The following is a 6,817-nucleotide window of genomic DNA, read 5'->3' on the forward strand; positions in this document are numbered from 1 at the left end:
GTTTTGCTGTGTTTTTAGCTTAGTGCGTATTTAAAAGCGGCCAAAATATGTCTATTATTTCGGACGATTTATCGAAGAAAGCTTTAGAGATAACCAAAAACCTCCTTCCAGAGAAATCGAGAGAGAGGTATAATGAGGAGTTCAGGAAGTTTATGGACTGGTGCCAAGGACACAATGTTTTACCAAAGAATGTAAGTGACGAAGTTTTATTAGTATATTTATCTGAGAAATCTAAAAGCATGAAACCAACAACGTTGTGGAGTAAATTTTCTATGATAAAGAGTGGTTTGAAATTAAAAGAAAATGTGGATGTATCAAAATTTAACAAATCTCTAGCATTTCTTAAACGTCAATCAGTGGGTTATCAACCTACAAAAGCTAAGGTTTTTACTGAAGACGAAATTCAAAGATTCATGGTTAACGCTCCTGACAATGAATGGCTATTGAGCAAAGTCATCCTAACGCTCGGTATTTATGGAGCTTGTCGAAACCACGATCTTATAAATTTAAAAGTAGAAGATATTACAGACAATGGCAGTTTTTTTGTCGTGTTTCTCAACGATGGCAAAACACACATTAAACGCAGTTTTACCATAACCAATGACAACTGTCCATATAGACCATGTGATTTGATTCGCAAATATTTGTTATTGCGCCCCAGACAAATGAAAAGTAACCGATTTTTAATTGGTTACAGGAAGGGTAAATGCGTGGGACAAAATGTAGGGGGTCACACAATCAGTTCAATCCCAAAAAAGGTAGCAGAATACCTTAAATTAGACGAACCGGAGCGCTATACTGGACACGCCCTCAGGCGTACCTCAGCCACCATGCTAGTTGAGGGAGGAGGGGATTTACTTGCCCTTAAATCACACGGAGGTTGGAAATCCTCTAATGTCGCAGAGAGTTACATAGAAAATTCCATTGGAAGAAAATTACAACTGTCAAGAAAACTGTTTAAAAATCCGCATGCAATGAGTTCAACAGCTGCTGAGAATACAAACAGAAATGTTGTAGAAAAAACACATTCAGGAAGCCAAATAGATTTTTTTGACATTGATCATGTGTTTAACAACTCAGAAGATGAAGAATGTCCTCAGAGAAAAGTAAGAAAAGTTGATGAAACAAACACGACCACTACAAACGTTTCAACGATTCAAGAACTTCAGAAAAAACTTTTAAACGAAGGAGTGAATGTCTCCAACAATGAAAACTGTACAATAAACATAACCATAAACTTCTAATTTTTTGATTGTTAAGTAGGTTCCCTTTAGATTTTTTTATGTTTAAAAAAAGATTAATCGAGAAATATACAAAGGTTTCCTTTTAGAAGATTTTATTTTGATGTTTAAAATAAATAATTTAGAAATAAACTAGTTGTAATATTACTGAGGTCTGTTATTCTGTGTTTGTGTATTTTTGCGTCGTGATGAAAAGTATCGTTCATAACTCGTACCGAAAGTTATTTTCCGGCTCTTGCTCCATTATTCCCGTCCTCGGCTTCGCCTCGTACGTGAAAATAGCTCTCACATACTCGGCTTCGCCTCGCATGTGAAATTGGATTTTCCTGTGTTCGGCTTCGCCTCACACAAAAACTTGAGCGCGCTCCGGAAAATGCCACTTTCGGTCCTAGTAATGAAATATACTATTACACGTTTGTAGAAAAAGTCGAGTAATGACATCATTAGAGCAATACGAAATTTACAAAGCCTCAAAAACCACCCCCCACAACCTTCTGAATGATAAAAGTACACTACAATCCAACATATTATTTGAAGCATTGTTAAAGTTGAATGAAACGCCACCTGTAGCTACAAAGGACAGAGACAGGACAAAGGTCAACTCTGCAAGTAAAGTCTGACTCCAGTCGGGACTAGACACACGACCGACGCGCGTCTATTTTATGTCCGCAGTAAAAGTAAAAAGTAGGCCTACCGTGTATTTATGTGTTTCGTCATGTGTAAAATTTGTGTACATGTTTTCAAAACTTTAAGACGCACCTAATGGGGAAGTACAAGCTCTTATATTAAGGACTGATGATGGCGATTTAACATCGCCGAAATGCATATCCTGCAATAGGATTCTACAGGATCGACCGGCGGACACAGGTAATTTAACCTTTTATTGATTGTCAACCGATCCGGAACAACAAACAACATAAAATGAAGCACAACAAACGCTAATCGTTGCTAAATACTGTCCAAGTTATCCTTTACGGTAGACTACTACTTACTGATTATAGATGTGCTTAATCAATTAATATAACTTGAAAGAGTTTATCTGTCCCCGTAAACTATAGCGATAAAAATCAAATAATTGAAGTGATTTGATAGGTCTATATAGTCAACTTATTATCTTATTAAGTAAATGAATTAAAACCAATATAGCTAGGTACCGGTATCCTGATTACTTAACTAAAAGTTATGATAATATATTTCTTGAAATATTAGTTCAGCATTTATCCAAAATAGTATAAGTTATTTCGTACCTTGGGCCAGAAATGAGTATTAATCTCAACTCTCGATTCTCTAAACGTTGATTTGAACAAAGCTGTAAGTTATTGTCAATGATAATCAAAGGACTAACCTCATGAATAATTAACGATTATTTGTCAACATTATCTAATCATTATTTAAAATTTAAATGCTTTGCTCCGTTATAAAATGTCGAATATATGACAACTTTGCGAAACAGTACAAATGGAGTTACAGAAAGTTACAGTTACTTAGATCTTTTAGTTCAGACATCGTTGTTTTAAATCATCAACGTTACACTTCGATCGTATTTCAATAAGTTATATATATGATGAAATGCTCTACTTAATGCAACACGATTAACACAATTTACTCAAAATAATATAACATTGCAACAATGTTTTTTTAGATTTAAGCCTACATCACTATCCTAAATATTTGTGTTTCGTTTCGTCCCCATACGGGAAGAATGAGCGTACACCTAGTAGAATTAGGTAGGGGGCGTAACCGAAATTCTAAGACAGATTCGGGAAGGAAAAGATGTTTTATTCGGCCGTTTTTCATCATTAACCAAACGAATGAAGAATGAAAAGTAAGGCCTAGGCCCTGGGACTTGTATCTTACGAAAGAGACTACACTTACACAAGAGACACATTATGGCAAAACATCAGAAAAAAATCCAATGTAAGCCATTACATAAAACTTGTTTTGAAGTTAGTGCATGGTTTCGTGCTGTTTCTCTTTGGAGGTTAGGATCTACTATTCTAAAAGCTCTTCTAGTTTTTGAGGTGGTATTCGAAATCTTTCGTTGATTTCAAATGGACTTTCAACTGCAAACTTTTTCTCTTGAAGGTGCTTCTTTGGCGTTGTGGAGGCTCATGAGAAGAATCGTCACCATTCTACATTTTTGTCTTAAAAATAATAAATTGTACAATAGCAACAAAGGTTTACAGGCAAAAGAAGCTAGGTAAAGAATTCTTACATTTCTACAGGTAAATGTAAAATTGTAATAACTTTATAGTAAATACAAGTTTACACACCTGTAAAGTTGTTAAAAAATGCCTGTAAATTTCTGTTTTTGAGTAGTTGTAACAAGTATGTAACTTGTCTGGAACTTAGACACCTAAAGCGGTCAAAGGGTAGGAACAACACCAAAGGTTTTATTTGAAGAAAACACGGCCAGTCACTCGAAGAAGGATAAGTTTCTGATTAATATAGATAATTAACAGCGATTTATCAATAATCTCTCAAGTGAATTTCAACACAATGGGTATTTGACTATATCCATGCAGCTGATGATGCGAATTTAGTGATTAGTAAAACAAGCTGTTAAGAGTTCTATCACAAAAAAAAAAGAATTGTTATTGGTGATGACACCGATTTAGGCCTGTCGGCATTGTCGTGCTTTCATGCAAATTGACATCAAGCCCGAAAGTGACGTCCAGAAGTCAGATGTTATGTCAGCAGAAGAAAAAGCTCTCATCTATTATTTTGTATGGTGGCTCCGAAGGTGATAACCTTTGACTGCCTCCACAGGCTTCGCAGGAAAGATTTTTGTCAGAAAACTGCGGAAGCTGTTTCATTTGTAAAGGGTAGGAAACTTTCTCCAACATTAGCTGCTGGTAGCTACCACAGCCAAAAGGTGTATCATCAGGATCCTATTGCATAAAACTATAAGTACAAGTTTGCATGTTTACAGTTTACAGGACCCTGTAATATTACAATTTAACAATTACAGGTGTTGCTAGTATAATTTGTATACTTGTGAGAACAAGTACAAAAATTGTGAACAGCTGATTACAATTTTACAATAAAATTACAGATACGTAATTTTTTGCCTTATCTGATATTGGTTTTCTTAAAGAAGAGCACTTGCACTTGATAAAATGATAAAATTAGGAAGGGAGCGAGAATCGAAATTTTAAAACGGATTCGGGAAGGGAAAGATGTTTTATTCGGACGTTTTTCAAAATTATTAACCAAACGAATGAAGAATGAAAAGTGGAGGGAAATTTACAACAAGGCCCAGGCCCTGAGACTTGTGTCATACGAAAAAGACTACTCTTATGAGACACACATACTATGCAAAACCCTGAGAAAAATCTAATGTAAGCCAATACATTGAACTTGTTTTGAAGTTAATGCATGGTTTCGTACTGTTTCACTGTATAGGTCAGGACCTACTATTCTAAAAGCTCTTCTAGTTTTTGAGGTGGCATTCATAATCTTTTGTTAATTTCAAAAGGACTTTCAAACTGAAATATTTTCTCATTTTGAAGGTCCTTCTGTGGAGGCTCTTCATGAGAAGAACCTCCATTAATCCACATTTTTGTCAAGGGGAGATGCCCAGTTTTTCGGTCAAAAAATTAATTTTTTGTTTATTGCATTGAAAAATTCGTCATCTTTTCCTGATTCAGAAAATATATAATTTTAATATATTTACTACAGTCTAACAATCATAAAAAATAATATAAATAGTACTACACACTCGGTTTTAGTCACAATGGGCTGAATTAGCGTCAATTAAATTTAATGTTAGAAATTTAATTTTTTTGAATGGTTGCACTGAATAAATGTTGTTGCTAGGTTAAATAGTCAACAAAAATCTTCTTCTGTTTGTTTTTCTTTCTTCATAACATATGTGTATATAGTAATAGTGCTGTTTGTGATGAGGAATAATGTGGCATAGGGTAGGCCTAGGCTTGACTTTAAATGAGTTTTTCCGAAACTGTGTTTTTTAATGTTTAGGTACCATTTTCCAGACTACTATAAATACCACTGACTTCAAATTTTTTTCTGTTACTTAGGACATCATGGCCCACAAAGTGTACTAAAAGTTTGCTTCTATGTTTAAAAAAACATTAACAATAAAATTAATTAATATTTGTAAAATAGTGAAAAAAATTATATATTTTAAAAATTTTGATAAAATATGATTTTTTTGGTAGAACATATTTAAATTAGTACAGTTTGTCTTAAATGTCAATACAAATAAGTAGTTAAAATTTGATATGCATAGCTAAAAGGGTTCTTTCTTAAATGGTACCTAAGCAACACGATGTTTACCCATATAAAATGCATTAAATCTAAAAAGTGGGCATCTCCCCTTTAAAAAGAATAAATTGTACAATAGGAACAGGCCAACACCACACGAAGGAGTTGTAAGGTTAACAGGCCAAAGAAGCTAGGTAAAAATTTCTTACATTTCTACAGGTAAATGTAAAATTGTAATAATTGTATTGTTAATACAACTTTACACACCTGTAAAATTGTTTAAAAAATGCCTGTAAATTTGGGTTTTTCAGTAGTTGTAACAAGTCTGTAACTTGTAGTTTATGCAACACCTGCAATTACAATTTCTGATGAGCTCTTCAGAAATTCGCCTGTAAACTTGTAAAATTGTAGTTTTATGCAATAGGGCACAGGTTCAAGTATGGCGTACAAGTCTGGTAGTGTTACTATAGTTTTCTATGGATATCCTGAGGATGATGCCGAAAAGAGTATAAAGTCTGCCGAAAGAGCTAGAAGAGTCTGTTCTGTCAGCATCGTTAGTAATGTTCCAGGAACATACCAAGGGCAACAATGATCGATTCCTGTTGAAGGATCAAAATAAGAAAAGTCTCATCAATGCTAAAAATAGTGATGGACGAAGGCATTTACGTAAAACAAGCGTTGGAAGATGCCGATACTCACACAGCGGGAGTGGACACTGATCTGTTGTTGGTCCTGCTCACTTATCATGCAGGTGTTTATGAAGAGCACGTATCCAACATGTTCCTCATAAAACCCGGAAATAAGAACCAGGAACAATCACCTGCATAAAAAGACAAGAAATAACATGCGATATTTCCTCATGCTTCCACGAGGTACGACTCCCCGTCCTCATTTTACCACCAAGAAAAAATTAAACTAATCAAAAAGGTTATGGCAGACTAAATCCTTCATCAGGCTTTTTTTCTTGACCCGATCTCAAGAAGCAGTTTTTTGATGTAATTAAAACATTGTATATTGGTAAAAGCAGCGAATCCCTCAATCGAATGATGTTTGGCCTCTTCCGCTTTCAAAAAAAAATATTTTGACTTGGCGTCATTGCCTCCTACCGAAGTGGCTACTCGCCAGCACCCCTTTAAAGTGTATTTTTAAGTGCAGCTATGGAGGAGTAATGCGTTAGACCCAGAGAGGTGGCGATGAAAAATTACCGCTGAAGGGTTATCTCCCTTAAAAAGTTACCACCCTTAAAAAAGAACCGAACAATAATTTCTGTAGAATGCGTCATTTAGGAGTTGTAAGCGAAAAAAAAGTGAAGTGTATGAATTTCGTAGTTTCGCAAACTAACTGAATGT

The sequence above is a fragment of the Macrosteles quadrilineatus genome, unplaced genomic scaffold, assembly GCF_028750875.1.
Source record: "Macrosteles quadrilineatus isolate MER2022 unplaced genomic scaffold, UCM_ALF_1.0 Scaffold_2__2_contigs__length_208266976, whole genome shotgun sequence".
NCBI classification, from domain to species: Eukaryota; Metazoa; Arthropoda; class Insecta; order Hemiptera; family Cicadellidae; genus Macrosteles; species Macrosteles quadrilineatus.